Below are 20,382 nucleotides of genomic sequence, written 5' to 3'. Positions count from 1 at the left end.
AGAGACTAGATCATATTTTCACCACACACACACACGCACACACACACACATACAATAACTCTGAGGTGACAGATGTGGTAATTAGCTTGATGGTGGTAGTCATTTCACAATGAGTACATGTATCAAATCATCACATTGTACATCTTAAATATACACAATTTTAATTCGCCAATTATACTTCAGTAAAGCTGGGGGCAAAGACCCTGAAAGACCTTTCCCTTAAATGGGAAAGACTCACTGGGAAATAAATGGTTTCCCTAAAGATTAATCACTAGAGAGCTTTCAGAAATGTTGTATTTTATTATAAATACAGGTTCCTGTTCCCGACTTCAGACATGCTACATTAAACTCTCCAGGGAAGGGGCCCAGGAACAGATACGTTGAAACTTCCCATGTTTTGGGAGCTCAGCCAAGTCCACTTTGCAGACCCCAGACTCCTCTTGTCCATCCTCTGAAAGCAGGCCCAGTCCTGGGCTGCTGGCAGCCCCACCTTCCTACCTGGGGACCCAGGTCCCACCCATCTCCCCCGCAGGGAATGCCTCCCCTCCCACTCTCCTCCTTTCACTCTCAGGATGACCTTTGCCCTCCTCTCAGGGTCAGTTCACGGTCCAAATCACAAGCAGAATTCCTCTGTCCCTTTCTGTTCTTCATTACCCTCTGTACCAGCACTTTCACTTGGTCACTCAACACATTGTATTCCAATAGTGTATTTTTTGTGTCTCTCTTTAAAGATTTTTTTTTAATTTAAGAGTTTTTTATTGAGGTGAAATTCACATAATATAAAATTCACTGTTTTTAAAGTGAAGAATTCAGGGACATTTCAGCACTATCATAAAAATGTACGACCACCTCCGTGTAGTTCCAGAACATTTTCATCAACCTGAAAACTCCTTGTATGCTCGGCAGTCACTTCTCACTGCCCTCAGCCCCTGGCAACCACCAATCTGCTTTCCTGGTCTGTGGATTTGCCAATCCTGGTGTTCCATATCATGGAATCAAACAACGTGTGACCTCATGTCTGGCTTCCATCACTCAGGATGTTTTCCGGCTTCATCCACGTTGTATCGTAGATCACATTATCATTTGAGTTGTTTGACAGGAGTTTGCTAGGGTGGCTGTAACAACATTTCACAGACTGGGGGCTTAAACAACAGAGAGCATGGAGGCTACAAGTCCAGATCAGGCTTGGTGTCTCCTGAGGGGTGTCTCCTGGGCTGGCAGATGGCCGCCTTCTCCTAGTGCACTCACATGGCCTTTCCTCTGTGCTCAAGTGTCCCTGGTGTCTGTGTGTCCAGTTTTCCCCTTTTTATAGGGACACCAGTCACACTGGATTAAGGCTCTGAAGACCTCATTTTAACTCAATGACCTGGTTAAAGCACCGTCTCCAAATACGGTCACATTCTGAGGTGCTGGGGGTTTAGGGTTTTAACATATGAATTTGGCTGCGGGTTGGGGCAGGTACAGATTCAGCCCATAACAGTCAGTAAATCTTGTTCACTACTTCGTTTTCACGCCACTGTCCACTGTAGAGTTCTCTGAGCACATGCCCCACCTTTCTTCTGGACTTTGAGCTTGAGGGCATAGCTCACATCTGTGTCCTCACAGCCGGCCGGTGTCAGCCAGCCCTGGGTGGATGCCCAGTGCCACTGTCCAGACCCAGCGCAGCAAGCGGCCACTTCTCGGGCCTGTATCCTCTTTGCGTTCTCTATCCGCAGTAAGTACACAACACTGGTGTGTCTAGTGAACTAATGATCCTTGCAACTCCTGTTGTCAGAGGAGGCAGCTTTAAGCTAAATATCTGCTTGGAAACTGTTGTCATTTCTTTCTTTCTGATGAAAACAGACAGAAGAAATTGGCTAATTGAGAATTCCCAGGACCAGGCAAAAATACTTATTAATTTTCTCCACACATTATGGGGAACAAGTTAAAATGTGTCACCTGTCCTTCAGAAATTTAGTAAGAGCGAAAATAACTGAAATGTAGGGCAGAATGTGACTGGGGCACTAAGATACTAGCAGAGAAGGCTTTGGGACAGATGCAGGGTCTGGGCTGAGATTTTAGGGCTGGGTTGGATTTGAGCAGGAAGGTGTAAGTGTGGTCCAGGTAGCAGTAAAAGGTTAGGATTCGGGGGATGCTAAGCTGGGGAGGGTTTTGGGGAGCAGCAGCAGAGCAGCAAGCTAGAGTTACAGGGTAGGGGTGCAAACAGCTAGATGGGACACATGGTGTCTGGACCCCGAACCCTGTCAGGACACAGCCTGCAGCCCTTGAGCTTGGCCTCAGGAAGCTCGGTACGGCTCAGGGGTGAAGGCAGGGGCTAGGGCTCCTGAAAGGAGAGTAATGATCTGCATTGTAGCTGTTTGAAGGTGGGTAAGGGCAGAGGCTGTGGACAGGAGGGTGGCATGCGGCTGCTTTGAGGGGACAGACTTGGAATTGATGCCGGTCAAGGAGAGAGTTGGGAGAAGATCCACCTTGGAGAGGAAAACAGGGAGTCCAGTTTGAGTTAGACTGGATACTGGGGCTGGCACACAGGCAGCGTGCCTGTCCCAGTGGGCTCAGTGGGGGCTGAGGGAAGTGAGCTCATCACGTGGAGGCCAGAGGGGAAGGTGGATATCACATCCACACTGCCCGAGTCTGCGTGGGCTGCTGTGACAAAGCACCGCAGACTTAGACAGCAGAAGTCTCTTCCTCATGGTTCTGGAGGACGAAAGTCCAAGATCCAGGCGTGGTGGGGTTGGCTTCTCCTGAGGCCTCTGTCCTTGGCTTATGACTCATTTGTGATATGCAGGCAAGTTTGCTCTCATATGCGGGCAGTGAGATGGTTATTTAAAGAGAATTTCCTGTTTATTTGACAAAGATCCAGATAATAATGAGAAGTAAATCCTGTTTACACCTTGATTTGTTTGCTGAAAATGTGTAGTAGTAAAAATGAAGTAACTGGAAAAAAACAAAACACTTCTCCCTGTGTCCTCACTTGGTCTCTCCTCTGTGGCTGTACATACGTGTTGATGTCCAAATCTCTTCTTACAAGGACACCAGTCAGACTGGATTAGGGTCCCCCCCCCTAACGACCTCATTTTAATTTAATCACCTCTTTAAAGGGCCTTTCTCCAAATACAGTCACATTCTGAGGTCCTGGGGACTAGGACTTCAACATATGAATTGGGCGGGGGGGAAGGGGGGGGCACAGTTCAGGCTGTAATAGCACATATGATTTATCCAAGTAAGGTTATGTAAACTACCCTTGCAATTCAAGATAAATAACCATTTACTTCTGTTTTATTTTTCCGTGTGTCATGGGGCCAGGGCAGGGAATAGGAGCACTTTTTTCTAGGTAGTTAAGAGCCTGAACTCCAGAGTCAGACCAGCTGGATCCAGATCCCAGCTCTGCTACTTACTAGCTATTTGACTTTGGTCAAGTCAACACTTTTTACTTACACCCTCTGTCTCCACTTCTTCAGGGGTAAAATGGAAATAAAGGTGCCTACTTCATAGGTTTCTGTGATGATTAAATCAGTTCAGATATGTAAAGTGCTTAAAAGTATACCTGAATCTTTGTAAGTTCTGTGTTAAGTGCCTGCCGTGATTATTATTCACACCAGATTTGGAGAGGATGGTGATTATGCAAGGAAGTGTTGCTTTTCTTGCAGAACTAAAGTGTATGTGTGAGAATAAAAATCAAGATGTCACCTCCCCTGAACTTAGTTGAATAGAACACCTAGAGTATTTGCTGTCAAGTGTGTGCAACTGGAGGACCACATGGGTGGTGGGCAGGGCTTGTCATTTTATGGAAAAGTTATTTTACAGTGCTTCTGTGTGCATCCAGTAACTCAAACATTATGGAAGAGCCAGTGAGGTGGGCAAGATGGGAGTTTCCTCCCTGTGAGGCTAAGTGAGGTCCCCCAGGGGCTTCCCCGAATCCAGTCCTTTTGAGTCCCACTATGTCACACAGCCCGGAAGAGGACCCCAGGCAGTAAGCCTGTTTCCAGTATTTTCTCAGAGCAGGGAGACTATGGAAGAGTGATCTCTTGGGCAGAACTAATATTTTTCTATTTGTTTATTTCATTCAAAATAACACTGCTATGGTTTGAATGTTTGTGTGCCCCCCAAATTCATCTATTGAAATCTAAACCTCCAATGTGATGCTATTTGGATGTAGGGCTTTTTGGAGGTGATTCGGTTGTGAAGGTGGAGCCCCCTGATGGAATTAGTGTACTTACAAAGAGACCCCAGAGAACTCCCTTGGCCCTCCTGTCGTGTGAGACCTCAGTGAGAAGATGCCATCCTTGAGCCAGAACGCGGGCCCTCACCAGACACTGAATCTGCCAAGGGCCTTGATCTCGGACTTTTTAGCCTCCAGAACTGTGAGAAGCAAGTGTGTGTTGTTTATTAATCACTCAGTCCATGGTAGTTTTGTTACAGCAACCCAGACTGACTCCAATTGGTTGGGTACACACACACCTGAGGCTCTGTGCTGGGTGCTTTACCTGGGTTATCTTGGGGGATGCCCACCATACCTCTGTGAAGTGCTGCTGTGTGATTGGACAGAGAAGGAAACTGAGGGCCACAGGTTTGGTCATTTGCCAGTGTCACTGCCCAGGCTTGTCTGGTTCCGAAGCCAGTCCCCCCACAGGGCAGCACTTCTGCCCTCTCAGGCCCGGGGTCAAGTGTGAAAAGCACCTCTGGGCAGCAGCATAGCTAAGTTCTAAGGGAATATTTATTGCACAGATTTGCTTTTGTTTTGGAGGTAGCAAAAGGGAACCCACTTGGAGAATGCTTGGCCTTTAAAAATCACATTTTGAAATAGGTCTTGTGTCTCAGGAGAGCCCTCATTGCTAACACAACCTCTAAAATGGGTCAGAAATGGAAGTAATGGAGCAAAAGGTGGGTCTTACCTCTCACTAACACTCAGGAATAAGCAACTCTACTGGGCAGTTGGTAACTAATATGGAAATTTTGCTCATATGAGAAAATGAGAACCAAAAGGAAATATAAAACAGAGTTCAGGGAAGTTGAGATAATTAATGGTGAGCTCAAGGAGGTTTAGATCATTAATGGTGAGTTAATAAGAAATGTAACTTGAAATACTGAAACAGTTTAAAATGTTCCTCCAGGAATTTTAATGTTTACGAGACAGGTGAGTGCAGCCAAGAGCTTACCTATGGGTGCAGAGTCAAAAGTTAGGGAGAAACGAGGTGTTTCTTGGGACTGGGTAGATGAGACAGTGTGTGAGTGGTGGGTGCTCTGGGGGCATGTGCATGTGATGAAATGATCCCCCACAATCACCAGCCCTGGAGGAGGTGGGGGTGGGGGTACAGCATGTGCTGTCGGAGACATTCTGGACAGCAAAGATTTCTCCCACACGTACGTCAGTCTTTTTGGGTCACGTGCCCTAATGCTTTAGAGAAGAGCTGCACTGTATTTTTTAGGACACTGTGTCCCAGGAACACACACATACACACAGAACTCATACAAGAGTCTGGGAGAACAAAGATAGATTATGTGAAGAAATGGAACTATCTATAACAAAAAACCCAGGCAAGTCACAGGCATCTAGTGAGGGCAGGTGATGATGGCAGAGATATGGGTCCTTAACTGAGAGGATCACTAGGTGAAAATAGTAGAAACAGGCATTGTGCCTGAAGCCAAACCTGGTGCTCCACATCCTTATTAAATCTTCCTACGGGCCTGGCTGAGGAAGGGTTTTCACTCACCCAGGAAATGGGTAATCCTGGTGTCCTGGTGGGGCTAGAACTTGAACCCAGGGCAATTCCATCTTGTTTCCAGATGGAGACTTGAGTTAAGCTCCCCTGGGTAAAAGCTAAGAAACGAGAATGTAAAGAGACTTCTCAGCGATCTTCATTGAAATTGAGGCAGAGGAATGGATAAATCAGTTTGGCAAAGATAAGGCCTAAAATTTATGGAATCCTAACATACTGCAAAAAAGCAAGTACAGGGGTGCCTGGCTGGCTCAATCAGTGGAGCATGTGACTCTTCATCTCGGGGTTCTGAGTTGTAGAGATTACTTAAAAATAAAAAAATCTTTAAAAAAAAAGCAAGTACAATCAGAGTGGATAAAGGGGACTTTGTACAAATACTGATGTTTGGCAGGCCTTTAAAAAATAAGTTGGCTTTATTGATTTATATGAGATGAAATTCACCTATTTAATATTTGAAGTTCAGTAATTTTTTTTCAGTTCAGTGAATTTTTACAAATGTATATACTCATGTGCTCCCCACTATAAGCAGATACAGAATATTTTCATGAACCCAGAAGGTTGCCTCATGCCCCTGTGCAGTCCATTTCCTCTATTCTCCCAGCCGGAGCAGCCACTGCTGTTTTCTGCCCCTCTGATTTGTGTTTTCCAAAATGTCAGTGGACACTCATCATATGGCACGTAGCCTTTTGCATCTGGCTTCTTTCACTTGGCATATACATTTGAGATTTATCTGTATTATTACATCTATACTCCTCAAATTGTCCATGCATTCTCAGGTTGATGGACATTTGGGTTATTTCCAGCTATTGCCTACTATGAATAGAACTGCTGTAGACATTCATATATAGGTCTTCATGCAGGATATGAAATTACTCGAGTATATTCCCAAGAGTGAGATTGCTAGGTTGTATGATAAACATATCTTTAATTTTTTAAGATTGTTTTCCAAAGTTGCTGCACTCTTTTCCAAAAGCAACGTATAGTTTCAGTTGCCCTACATCTTTGTCAACACTTGGTATCAGTAGTCTTTTCAATTTTACCCATTCTATGATGGTATCTTACTATAGTTTTTATTTGCATTTCTCTAATGATTAATGATATTAAGCATCTTTTCATGTGCTTATGAGATTCATATATCACTAGAGTGTTTAAATCTTTTGCCCAGTTTTAATTGGGTTGTTTTTCTTCTTCCTGATTTTTAAGAGTTCTCTGTATATTCTGGATATAAGTAATTTATCAAATATATCCAGGCATACCTTGTTTTATTGCACATCACTTCATTGCACTTTGCAGATAATTAGGTGTTTTTTTGTTTTTTGTGTGGTTTTTTGTTTGTTTTTACAAATTGAAGGTTCGTGGCAACCCTGTTCCAAGCAAGTCTACAGTTGCTATTTTTCCAATAGCAGTTGCTCACTTCATGTCTCTGTGTCACATTTTGGTAATTATTGCAATATTTTAATCTTTTCTATTAATATTAAACAGCTGAATCTTGAACAATGGAGGGGGCTAGGGACACCAGCCCCCCTACAAATAGCCCAAAGTATGCATGTAACTTGGACTCCCCAAAAACTTAACTACTAATAGCTTACTGTTGACCAGAAGACTTATTGATAACAAACAGGTGATTAACACATATTTTGTATATTATATGTATTACATACTGTATTCTTGCGACAAAGTAAGCTAAAGAAAAGAAAATGTTATTAAGAAAATCATAAAGAAGAGAAAAAGCATTTACAGTACTGTATTTCTCAAAAAGAATTCAATTATAAATGGACCCACAGAGTTCAAACCTGTGTTCAAGGGAAAACTGTATTTGTTATCTGTGATCAGTGGTTACAACTTGCTGAAAGCTCAGGCAGTTAGCATTTTTTTTTAGTAATAAAGTATTTTTTAAATTAACGTATGTACAGTTTTTTAGACATAATGCTGTTGCACACTTAATATAAAGCATAGTGTAAACATAACTTTTATATGCACTGGAAAACCAGAAAATTCATTTGACTTGCTTTATTGCAATGCTTGCTATATTGCAGTCATCTGGAACTGTACCCGCAGTATCTCCAAGGTCTATTTGTGTGTGTTTTGGAGATGTTTTTCCCAGTCTGAGTTTGCCCTTCCATTTAATCATCAGAGCCTTTTGAGAGCAGGTTTTGATTCTGATGAAGTCCATCTTATCCATGTTCTCTGTTTATTATTTGTACTTTTTGTGTCCTATCAAAAGTTTTTATTCTAGAATTGTAACTCTTACAGTTTGTACACATTTTGAGTTAAGTATATGGAATGAGATGAGTTGTTCTTTTTTTTTTTTTTTAATATGGATATCCTGTTTTCCAGTACCTTTTGTTTTAAAGACTGTCCGTTCTTGAATTACCTTGGTACCTTTATCTACTTCTAGACTCTCTATTCTGTTCAACTGATTTTTTTAACCAGTTATTTTTATTGAGATAGAATTCACATACCTTATGGTATTCACCATATCAAATTTGATTTGATCAAATTTGATTCACCATATCAAAGTGCATATAATTCAGTGGTTTTTAGTGTATTAACAAGGTTGTACAACCATCACTACTGTCTAATTCTATAACATTCCCATTACTACAGAAAGAAATTCCATTGATATTTTTTCCAGCTTTGTTGAGATATAATTTGGCATATAAGTTTAAGCATACAGTGTGTTGATCTGATACATTTATTTGTTTTAATGTTTATTATTGAGATAGAGAGCATGCATGCATACATGCGAGTAGGGGGAGGGGTAAAGAGAGGGGGAGACAGATCTGAAGCAGGCTCTGAACTGACAGTAGAGAGCCCCATGTGGGGCTTGAACTTACGAACCATGAGATCATGACCTGAGCCAAAGCTGAACAACTGACTGAGCCACCCTGGTGCCCCAATCTGATACATTTATATATTGCAATATGATTACCACCATAGTACCAGCTTACATCTCTATCATGTCACATGTTGTTAATTTCTTTTTTTTTTTAAGTTTTACTTATTTTTACATGTTTATTTATTTTGAGAGAAAGCGCACATGAGGGGGGAGAGAAGCAGAGAGAGGAGAGAGAGAGAGAATCCCAAGCAGGCTCCACACTGTCAGCACAGAGCCCTATGTGGGGCTCGATCTCACAAACTGAAAGATCATGACCTGAGCCGAATTCAAGAGTCAGACACTTAACCGACTAAGCCACCCAGGCTAATTTTTATTTAAGTAATCTCTAACCCATGAGGGGCTCAAACCCATGACCCCGAGATCAAGAGTTGCATGCTCTACTGACTGAGCCAGCCAAGCATCCCTATTATTTCTTTTTTGTGGTGACGTTTAAGATCTCTCTTGTCAAATATATAATATAGTACTGTTAACTGTATTCACAGTGCTGTGCATTAGATCCCAAGAATGTATTCATCTTCTAACTGGAAGTTTGTACCCTTTGATCAACATCTCCCCATTTCACCCAGCCCCAGCACCTGGTAATTGCCATTCTACTCTCTGTTTCTACAAGTTTGGCTTTCTGTCTTTCTCTGACTTTCATTAATATGCCCTCAAGGTTGATCCATGTTGTTGCATACAGCAGGGTTTCCTTCTTTTTCATGGATGAGTAGTATTCCATATGTTACATGCACATACAATCTTTTTTATCCATTCATCTGTTGACAGACATTTAGGTTGTTTCTGTATCTTGGCTGTTGCAATTAGTGCAGTGACACGGGAGTGCAGATATCTCTTTGTATATATACCTGTGAGTGGGATTACTGGATCATATAGTAGTTCTGTTTTTAATTTTTCTGTGACCTCATATGATCTACCATACTGTTTTCCATAGTGGCTGTACCAATTTACATTCCCACCAACAGTGCAGAAGGGTTGCCTTTTTTCTAGCCCTTGCCAACCTTTGTTACCTCATCTTTTTGATGATAGTCATTCTGACAGGTATGAGGTGATACTTCATTGTAGTTTTTTTCTAATGTTTATTTATTTAGAGAGAGCACATGAGCTGGGAAGGGGCAGAGAGAGAGAGAGAGAAAATCCCAAGCAGGCTCCATACTGTCAATGTAGAGCACAAGAGTCAGATGCTTAATCAACTGAGCCACCCAGGTGCCCCTCTCACTGTGGTTTTTATTTGCATTTTCCCGATGTTGAGCACCTTTTTATGTACCTATTGGCCCTTCGTATGTCTTTGGGAAAATGTCTATTCAGTTCCTCTGCCCCTTTTTTAATCAGATTGTTTGTTTTGTTGTTGTTGTTACTGAGTTGTAGGCATTTTTTTTTAAATATATTTTGGATATTAACCCTTTATCAGATATATGGTTTGCAAGTATTGTGTCCCATTCCATAGGTTGCCTTTTCATTGCTAATTGTTTCTTTTGCTGTAGAGAAGCTTTTTAGTTTGATGTAGTCTCACAGATTTTTGTTTTCGTTGCTTTTGCTTTTGGTGTCATATCTGAAAATTTGTTGACAAGACCAGTGTCCAGGAGCTTTTCCCCTGTATTTTCTTGTGAGAATTTAAGTTTCAGGTCTTAATTTAAATCTCTGATCCATTTCAAGTGAATTTTTGAAGTGGTGTAAGGTAAGTATTCAATTGTATTTTTCTGCATGTGGCTGTTCAGTTTTCCTGACTCTATTTATTGAAGAGACTGTCCTTTTCCCATTTTGTATTCTTGGTTCCATGTATAATATTAGTTGACTGTATATGCTGGGGTTTATTTCTGGACTGTCAATTCTCTTCCACTGTCAATGTGTCTATGTTTATGCCACTACCATACTGTTTTAATTACTGTAGCTTTGTAGTACAGTTTTAAATCATGAAGTGTGATGTCTCCAGCTTTGTTTTACTTTCTCAGGACTGCTTTGTCTATTTAGGGTCTTTTGTGGTCCTGTACAAGTTTTAGGATTGTCTTTTATATTTCTGTGAAAAATGCCATTGAGATTTTGATAGAGATTGCATTGAACCTATATATAACTTTGGGTAATATGGACATTTTAACAATATTAATTCTTCCAATCCATGAATATGGGCTATCTTCCCATTTGTTCATGTCTTCAATTATTTTTAATCAAAGTCTTACAGTTTTCAGTGCACTGATCCCTCACCTCCTTGGTTGAATTTATTCCTAGGAATTTTATTCTTTTTGGTGCTTTTGTGACTGGAATTGTTTCCTTAGTTCTTTTTCAGATATTTTGTCATTATTGTATAGAATACAATTGATTTCTTTGTGTTGATTTTGTATTCTGCAGCTTAACTAAATTTGTTAATTAGCTCTAACAGTTTTTTGGAAGACTCTCTAGAATTTTCTATATACAAGAATGTATAGTTTTCATACAAAGACAGTTTTACTTCTTCCTTTCCAGCATAGATGCCTTTTATGTCTTCATCTAGCCTGACTGCTCTGGCCAGGACTTCTAGTAGTATGTTGAATAAGACTGGTGAGAGTGGGTATCCTTGTCTTTTTCCTAATCTTAGAGGAAAAGCTTTAAGGTTTTCAATATTATGTTGTCAGCTGTGGGTTTGTCGTATATAAACTTTATTATGATGAGGTATGTTCCTTCTGTACCTAGTTTGTTGAGAGTTTCTATCGTGAAAGGATGTTGTGCTTTTGTCAAATGCTTTTTCTGCATCTATCGAGATGATCGTATGATTTTATCTTTCATTCTATTAATGTCATATTTGTCATATTTGTTGACTTGTGTGTATTGAACCATCTTTGCATCCAGGAATAAATCCCACTTGATTATGGTGTATGATCCTTTTAATGTGCTGTTGAGTTTGGTTTGCTGATATTTTGTTAAGAATTTTTGCATCTGTATTCATCCGGAATATGAGTCTGTAGTCTTCTTGTGGTGTTGTTATTTGGCTTTGGTATCAGGTTAATGCTGGACTTGTAAAATAAGTTTGGGAGTATTCCCATCTCTTTAAGTTTCTGGCTGAGTTTGAGAAGGATTGGCATTAAGGTGGAATTCAGTGAAACCATGTTGTCCTGGGATTTTCTTTGTTGGGAGGTTTTTGATCACTGACTTGGTCTCCTTCCTTGTTAATAGTCCGTTCATATATTCTGTTTCTCCGCCGATCTATCTTAATAAGTTGTATGTTTCTAGGAATCTATCAGTTTTTTGTAGTTGTCCAATTTGTTGGCAGATAATTATTCATAGGGGTCTCCTGTGGTCCTATGTATTCCTGTGGTGTCAACTGTAATGTCTCCTCTTTTTATTCTGATTTTATGTACTTGAGTCTTCTCTCTTTTTTTCTTAGTCTAGCTAAAGTTGTGTCAATTTTATCTTAAAAAAAACAGCTCTTAGTTTCATTGATGTTTTCTATTTTTCTGGCCTCTATTTATTTCTGCCCTGATCTTTGTTATTCCTTCCTTCTGCAAACTTTAGGCTTAATTTATTCTTCTTTTCCTCCTTCCTGGAAGTCTGTCCTCTACTCTGTTACTATATGTGTTTTAAAAATGTAAAATGCAATTTTATGAAAGTATAACACATCAGAAAAGTGTGGAAATCTTATAGCATGATAGGAATCATAATAGGAACACACCGTGTAAACAGCACCCAAATCAAGTGTGCTCATGTCTTTCCTTGGCAGTAACCACTGTCCTGACATCCAGCAGCAGAGGTCAGTCTGGCTATGATTCATGTTCTTATAAATACAGTCATACAGTATGTGCTGTTTCTGCCTGACTTCTGTCACTCAGCATTGCTTGTGAGATTCATCCATGTTGTTACATGTAGTTGTCCATTCGTTCTCACTGCTGTGGAGTGTTCCACAGTATACCACACTTTATTAGCCTGTTTTAATTACTGTTGAGGGACATTTGGGTAGTATCTGCATTTGAGTTATTATAAATAGTGCTGATAAGAATATGTCAAGCAGTCTTCCACTGGGGTTGCACTAGATAATTTTTTAAAACACAAATCTTACCATGTCACCTCTCAGGCTTACTACCCTTAGTTACCCCATCACATAGGGCTGAGAGTTAGGTCTCTAGTGACCCGGACCCAGCCTCCCTCCTCTGTCTCTTCCCCTATAGTCCTGGCCTCACACTCATGCCCTGACCCCCAGGCATGCCCAGGCTGTCCTCCTGCTCAAACCACCCATTTGTCCCCTAGCCATCCCCTGACTTGTGTCCACTTCTTTCCTGTTTCTCTTCAAAGACTCTGCTGTTCAGATAGTCATTCTCCTTCGGGACATGTGATGCCCTGCTTCCCCAGGCATGTCTCATTGGCCTCCCCACAGTGTGTCTTATAATCATCTTTTAATGTAAATCTCAGGTGTTTAGCACCTGGGAAAGAGGTACAGTCCACCTGGTCTGCATTGGTCTTGCTCTTGCTATGAGACAGGGACCTGCTCTCTAAAGAACTGTCTTTATTCCAAGATTGGAACAGTAGGAGGGAGAGAGAAATTCCTTAACTTAAAAATAGTTGAAATCTTTGTTATAGTGATAGAATGCCAAATTTGCATGAATTTTGAAGGATCAGCTCCTTTGGGCAACTGTGGCCTGGTGGTGTCCTTCCCTCCTTGGGAAGCTGGGGGATGATGCAGAGAGAGGCGGCTCTTTCTGGAGCTCCCCTTCCTCACCCTCCCCTGCTGCCTCTGCACCATGTCACACTGGACAGCAGAGCCCAGGGGTCCTGGCTGTGGGCACCCACTCAAAGGACTGGTAGAGAGTTGCACAGCTACTTTAACTAGGGGGCTTCAAGTGGGACTGTCTTTAACCTTTAGTTTGTAGTTTGTGAAGCATCACCTCGGGGGGGGGGGCAGATTGCTTTGTCATTTGGGGGAAACTCCTGAGATACCAGATGACATCTGTTACTACCAGCTCTGGCTGGAGTGGGGAGATGGTTTTTCCTCCTGCTGACCACAGGCTGGTTGGTCCCAGGATAGAGGAGGGTGGAGAGGAGAGACACCTTATTTTCTTCTCTTTGTGTTTATACATACAACATGGCTTTTTATTTGTTTTTTAGTAAGAAAGTCTTTTGGACAAGGAAAATGACAAAGCTCCTATAAACAAAAAACTAAAATCCTTGGGCTATGTGATTAGGAAAATGTTTGAGTAAACCCATGGTAGCTTCCCTGAGTACTTCTGTTTATCATGATTGAAAGAACATTTATAAACCTAAAAAAATATATCCAGTAATGGAAAAACAAAGCTATTGTTCTGTTGTTTTGAAATAAGTTTGAAAAAGTGTTTAAACTAAATATAGCAGTATCTGTTCTTTGATAACCACAAAATAGTAACAATAGAGTTTTACATTCTAACTGGATTTTGCTCTTCCCAGGAACAGACTCTATGTTGGCTTTTAAGTGGTTTTTAAAAGCCAAGTTAGACCAGATTGGCTTTTTAGTAGTATTTTGAGTCCTGGGATCCATCCCCGAACACTAGAGAGGCCAAAGTGTCATGGACCCTGAGGAAGAATGGTGTGTTCAGCCTCAATGCTACTGACTTCTGTCAGCTGGTCCTAGTGATAATGTAGCTTTTAAAGTGGGATTGAAAAAAACATTGGTGGGGATTTCGTACATGAAAGGATTGGATTCAGTTCAGTGCATTCAGTTCCCTTGAAACCCAACATATTTTTCTAGTAGTTTTGGACCCAAAGAGTTCTGGCTGCCATCAGCAAACAGTGACCAGCTGCGTGTTTAGGCCCCACAGGAATGTGAGTAAATGGATCCACTTTACGTGAAGTATTTAAAAGCATGTTCAGTAACATAGCCTTCATTTCCTCCCCACTTCTTTCTTATAATTCAGTTTTTGCTGCCCTCTCAACTGTTTTAATTGAGATGAACTGAGGGAATGAGAAAAGCACCAGAAGGATTTGAATGCTTTGGGGACAGGTAATTAATCAAAACCCGCATTAGGCTTAATATTCTGTGCTTTTATTTTTAAGAAAGCTTATTTCTTTTTAAGAACTGTTTAAAAACGGAGATCCGTGTGTCACATGTGCACCGGGGGCGGTCCTGGTGCTCCAGCAGGCAGTTACCTTCCCTCTAGGTTTGCATTCCTCCCCCTCGCCTACCTGACTTCCTGTAGGTAGCCAGCACCTTTGCAGATAATTTAGACAGGATTTAACAATATTCTTAGCAAAGGTAATTCTGAAGGTAGATCTGTTTGTTACCGAAAGAATTAAGTCCTGAATTCCAGAGCCCACTGGGAACGGAGTTTGGCTCATTGCTGATTCACTGTGGGCTGGCAGTGCCAACTGGCAGGGGAGCATGGGGCCGGGAGCACTGGACACACCAGTGGGTGGGAGCCACGTGTGCTGGTGGTTTCCAAGTGATGCTTAGGGCCACTTTGGTGGTCTAGGTCATGCTTTGGAGCTTTGCAGTTGTATCTACTGGTCATCTTCCAGAGTCCTTTCGCTAATTCAGTTCTGTCCCATGTCATTCGGAGAGGCCTGTGATCTGCCCCCTGTGGATCCCGGGTCCCAGGGCAGCTGAGCCCAGGGTGCCCACACCCCCCACTGCCACCCGCTGTGGCCTTGCCTCATGTGGCTGGGTGAAACAGGCCCCTCTGACAGTCAGCAGGGGCTTGGCTTTGACCTCTGATTTCCCAGCTCTCTGTCCAGTGCTCCTTCTGGGAGGCTTGTTTCTGTAAAGCTATGAAATACCATATTAAGTAGAGGGAGTGAGGGCTCAGACCTAGCCAGGAACCCTCACCTGCATTCGTAACAAGTTTATTCACTTTTGGGTAGGCCTGACTTCTAAAGCGTTATCTTAGAGTTGTTTAAACAGGTGTATGTTCTCTTCTTTCTAGAATAGTTTGTTAGCACACTACCTAAAAAAGCATGGCTTTGTATGGCATTTTGTAATAGTTCTGTGTTGCTTCTGACTCACATGTAAGTTGCACTTCCAAGCTTCCCATTCTCACCTAGGAAAGCAGATCAGTTGAATAAAAACCATTTTGTTACTACAGACTTAAAATGTTTCTGAAAAAACCTTTCAATAGTACACTAAAGGATAGTCCTTCCCCTTCCCTCTGCTGCTTGTGGGCCTGAGTTGTCATGGAGGAAAAACAAAGACCTTTGGGGGCATACGAGATGCAAGTTACCTGCCTCTAACCAGACCCACTGGCCCCTTTGCCCTGCCCTGTAGACAGACACTGGGTTGGGACACGGTGCAGATTCTTGGCTCTTTCTCTTGACCTGAGGGCTTGTGCCAGGCGGCGTGAACATACCTTGAGCAGCTGCCAGCATGTCGGGGAAGAGCTCCACTCTTCTCTAGCAGGCTTGCAGATATACTCTAACAGGCAGATCATTTGCTGTGTTTCTTAGTAGCCAAGTGTGGGAACCTCCGCTCAGTCAGCAACAGTGGACGGGCCCTGGGTGGGCAAGGATAGCTGGTGGGGCCTGAGTCTGAATCCCAGCAGCTAATTCACTGCTCCCTCAGCCCCAGCTCCTAGGGCTGCTTCACCTTCCGGGAAGAAGTCTTCTGGCCTTGTACTGCATGTTGGGTTCCAGAAAGTGACTAAGGGAGGCCACCACAAATCCTAAATAAAAGACAGGAAGTGTTTGCTGTTGACTGGGGATTGTGGAACATGTTGAACTCAGGTAAGAATATAAACGGATAATAATATAGACTGAGAGGCTGGCAAACTGTGTTCCTTCTGTGATCTCATTTCATCTTTTTCTTTACTTCAGTTTTCTTTGAGATATAATGTATACACAAGAAAATTTACACATTAAGTATGTAGGTGCATGATTCTGACAAACATATACCTGCCTTCCTACATTCAAAGCAAGTTCTGCTTGGAATGGAGTTTTGCTTCTCCCAGCTGACCTGGTCATAGACATACCATGTTACTTGTGCCCACTGAGTCTCACAGAGTCCCATGCTCCTGTCCCCGAGACTGTGCTCCTGGGGCACCAAGAATGCTGTGTGCCACTGGGGCTGCATGGATCTTCTCTGTTTGCTAGTGCTCCCTCAGACTTAAGTTCAAAGAGAAAATTATTACGAATTCCAGGATGGTGGCAGCCTCTGGGTGCTGATTCCATGGTGCCTGGCAGCCCGCCAGGTCTCCGTAGACACCTGTGGCTGTCTTCTGGGTGAGGATATCAAGGGAGCCCAGTGTGGAGCGGTGGCCCGAGCCACCAGCTGCCTGGGCCCTCTGGAGGCCAGAGGCAGTGAGAGAAATGCCTCCTCCCAGAGTTGGGCGAGAGCCTTCGGAGGGCAGAACAGGTGAAGGCAGACACAGCTGCTCTGTCGGCTATAACTGGGCACCTTGTGTAAGTCACTCTGCCTTGGTTTCCCCATCTGTAAAATGGGGAGAAGCTAGAGAGTAAGGAGCTCTCCCATTGAATGTTAACTTGAGAATGTAAAATGAAGCATTTAGCACAGGGCTAGGCACGGAGTAAATGCTGTCAACTCTTGATGGCCAGCATTATTCATACTGTCCCCTCTGAGCCACAGGTGGGCTCTTTGTGAGGACTCTCAGCACCTTCTTCTGGGCATCTCACCTGGTGATGGTACCCAGTGCTCTCCCCACCACCTCCAGCTGGCGGGGCCAGACCTTTCTGTGCCTCCGGCCAGGAGGCAGCAGCACCGCCGCCCTGGCCGTGCCTGGTGTTTGTGGCTGTGGCCCTGGCAGCCCTGGCCGGGCCACTGTCCAGCCTGTTTCCAGAGAGGCCTTTCCCTGACTTGGCATTTGGGGACTTTACAGCTGTTCTTCCCAGACTTTTGAGTGGGCCCAGGGATGTGAGGGCATGGTCACGTGCCCCTCGTTGGTCACTCTGTGTTTAAAGATGGTAAAATAATTGCCTTAAAAGTGGTATGGCATTCAAAATTTTCTTTGTAAAAATGTCTGGTATGGCCAAAGAGTGAAAACGCATGGAATGGTTGCTGAGGCAGCATTCAGAGGAACCCGTGTGGCATCAGGGACCATAAAGCGCCTGTTTGTTTCATGGACCCATGAAGGGTCAGAGTTGGAGGGGACAGCTGTGAGTGGAGACCCTCGCTTCTTGATTTCAAAGGCACCGCCGTTTCACCGGAGCTGCTCGGTTAATGTAAGAAAGGTGTTTTGCCATCAACGTTTCCGGGGTATTCGGTGGGGTTGGTGCGGGGTCGGCCGGGCAGGAAGCCCTTGTCGTTGCTGGAAAGAAACTAGCAAGCAGGAGAGTGACAGCATCAAAGCACCCACAGGATGCGGCCGGAGCCCTCCCTGGCGCGTCGCCCACGAGCCGCTCAGAGGGGAGAGTGACGTGACCTTCCAGCGCTTGGTGCTCTAGGCCGAGCTCCAGCTTAAAGTTCAAGGCATTTTGTTTTTTCACCTGTTTCCTACAGTTCTGAGAAACTTCTGAAGAATTAATGTGTAACTGTATCAGACACTCAGGGGTTTTCTCAAGGGAAAATAATGTTACAGTCGGGGGAGAAGCAGCCACTTGACTGAGATGCCAGAGTTTTCTATAAAATAAAAACCCTCCTTAGAGCAGGCACGCACAGCACACGCGCTTCTTACCAAGATCCGGCCACACTTGGTGACATCTGCTAAGGGCGCCTGGTGGCCACGGAAGGACTAGGGTGGCAGCTGGCTTTGGTGAAGTGGGTCCTCAGTTGTGACAGGGTGGCCAGGGTCTGCAGGAGCCAATGCTGACAGCGGCTTCATACGGCAGGAGAAGGGGGAGAAGATGGGAGAAGACAGGCCCGACAATCGCACACTTCTGTGGGGCAGGCGTTTCTGGAAACAGTGCAGTGCCAAGAGGCAGGGCCGGCTCCTAGGCGCTGAGTTTTGTGCCACCCAAATCCTGCCACTTCACCCACCTTCTCGAACCCTCTTAATTTGACACCAGGCAGTGAACAGTGTTAGCGGCTTGATGAATTATCCAAGAAACATACAGATTTACTAACGTTTCCCCATTTCATTACATTTTAATCCATGCGGGATGAATATTTTATGGAGGTGCCTTTACTTAAAGGTTGTTTTCATGTTAGAAGCTGGTGCCCATTGAAGTCCCTTTGCCGGTAAGTTTGAGAACAGTTCACCATTAGCCCTTTGCTTCACCTGGTACGTGTGTTTCTAAATGTGGTCTCAGCCTTTGCGATAGCTGCCGTTTGTAAACTAGCACAATAAACTCTTACTGCAACCCTGCCTTTTACACTCTTACCACCAGGTGGCTAAGAAAAAAATTAAGCAGGAAAAATCCAACAATTATGGGAATGATTCGTAATCACTTTCAATTTCTGCTTCAGCGATGAAATACGAAACTATAGACGGGCTGTGTTTGAAGACTGAAAACTGCTGAGCAAGGGGCAGGCGTTTCCAGCAGCGCCAGGCCAGATGGGCACTTCCACGGGTGGTTTCGTGTTCTGAAATATTGACAATGCTAAAGCAACCAAAATTTGCTGAAGTAAAAGTTTCTGTGCCTGTCCCACCTCCCTACTGACCCCTCACTGTCCACGTCATTCCCAACCAGTTGGTTTGGGACAGGGGTTCAGTTTTGGGCTCCTCGACTCCCAAGTGGAGGGTCCTGAGACCTTAGTGCAGCAGTGGCCTCCCACTCAGTCCTGTATACGCTGGTAATGTTGGCAGAGATGGTGCTTCAGGTCATTTAGAATCGGCTCCTGCCACACTGAATAATGTTAGCATCTCGTGTGTCTCTCTCGTTGATATTGTAGGGTAATCCATGTGTGGTGGATGGTGACATAACAGGGTTGAAAAACACTTTTAGACGTCCTCTCATAGACCCCATCTGTTAGCGGAAGGACAGCATCATAACAAACCGTGACCCCCCCCCCCCGCCCCAGTCCCTGCCATGGCTCTGTGGCATTTAAAGAGGATGGCCGATCTTATCCCACAAATATGAAACCCCACCAGTGTGCCTGCCTGTGGTGCTCAGCCTCCCTTGTGCATTCCAGTTGGCCCTTCAATTCTCTAATTTATTAACTTTGACAAGTAACCTCTTGGTTGTACATGATTTTATTCACAATTTGTTTTTTCTGATTCAAAGTGAACATGAGTGCCTTAATCCTCTAATGGGAATTAATTGCTTGTTTCAGTGCTTAACTCTGATCCTTTCTCAATCCCCACAGGGATGAGTTTCTTCCTGAAGGATCTGTGTTTGTTCAAAACACAATCAGAAAGGTAATGATGTTTTTCTTATGAAAGGAGCCAGAAATGCAAAATGTTAATTCTTCCCCCCCCCCCCCCTTACATAAGTAGTAAAAGATACAAGAGATGAAATGTAGACTATTATAATTTGGTCATTCTAGCTAGCTACATTTTTTCCTAGTAAAGAAGTTTAATTTTTATTGCTAGGTTTTCTTTTATGGGAAAAAGCTATCTTCTGTAGAAGAAAGCTACTGGACTGATTTTCCACAGAGTCGAAGTTAACAACCTGTGGCCTAACCATGATCATTTCTATGTAACAGCACCTTCCCAGGGATTCTTGGCTCTGAAAACTCATCAACGCCCAACCAGTAATTGATATGGCGTGATTCCCTCTCCCATTTATTATGTAGAATATTCATTTTTATTTTTTTAAGAGGCTTCATTGAGAAGAATATAAGCCAGTAGATATTTTTATAAGACCTTAATGAAGGAGGTAGGGTGGAGAACTTCAGAACATCCATTGGGTTCTGAGGCTGGACACACAATCAGCAGTCACTAGAGATGGGATGAACCCAGGTTTAAAGTAACTTTTCCCAAAGACCCACAGCTGCTGAGTGGTAGAGGT

At 43.3% G+C, this 20,382-nt stretch overlaps 1 protein-coding gene and 1 long non-coding RNA gene across 5 annotated transcripts in view; one reads left to right on the top strand and one right to left on the bottom strand.

Annotated features, from left to right (window-relative positions):
• The window catches only part of GGACT (gamma-glutamylamine cyclotransferase), a 47,246-nt gene that overhangs the window by 16,255 nt on the left and 10,609 nt on the right, over nt 1-20,382 (top strand). For 3 of the 4 annotated variants that reach the window (XM_043582491.1, XM_043582517.1, XM_043582480.1), the window contains exon 3: nt 19,739-19,790. The exons of the other annotated variant lie outside the window; for it this stretch is intronic. The gene's annotated coding sequence lies outside the window, so the exon portion shown is untranslated. The remainder of the gene's footprint in view (nt 1-19,738; nt 19,791-20,382) is intronic. 4 annotated transcript variants of the gene reach the window in all.
• LOC122484484 lies at nt 14,572-20,380 on the bottom strand. The gene is made up of 2 exons (XR_006297582.1): nt 15,891-20,380; nt 14,572-15,313 (listed from the first exon to the last, which is right to left on the bottom strand). It is a non-coding gene; the product is annotated as an uncharacterized LOC122484484 (long non-coding RNA).

Source organism: Prionailurus bengalensis, chromosome A1 (genome assembly GCF_016509475.1).
Source record: "Prionailurus bengalensis isolate Pbe53 chromosome A1, Fcat_Pben_1.1_paternal_pri, whole genome shotgun sequence".
In the NCBI taxonomy this organism is placed as follows: Eukaryota; Metazoa; Chordata; class Mammalia; order Carnivora; family Felidae; genus Prionailurus; species Prionailurus bengalensis.
This window is presented reverse-complemented; position numbering and strand designations above follow the sequence as displayed.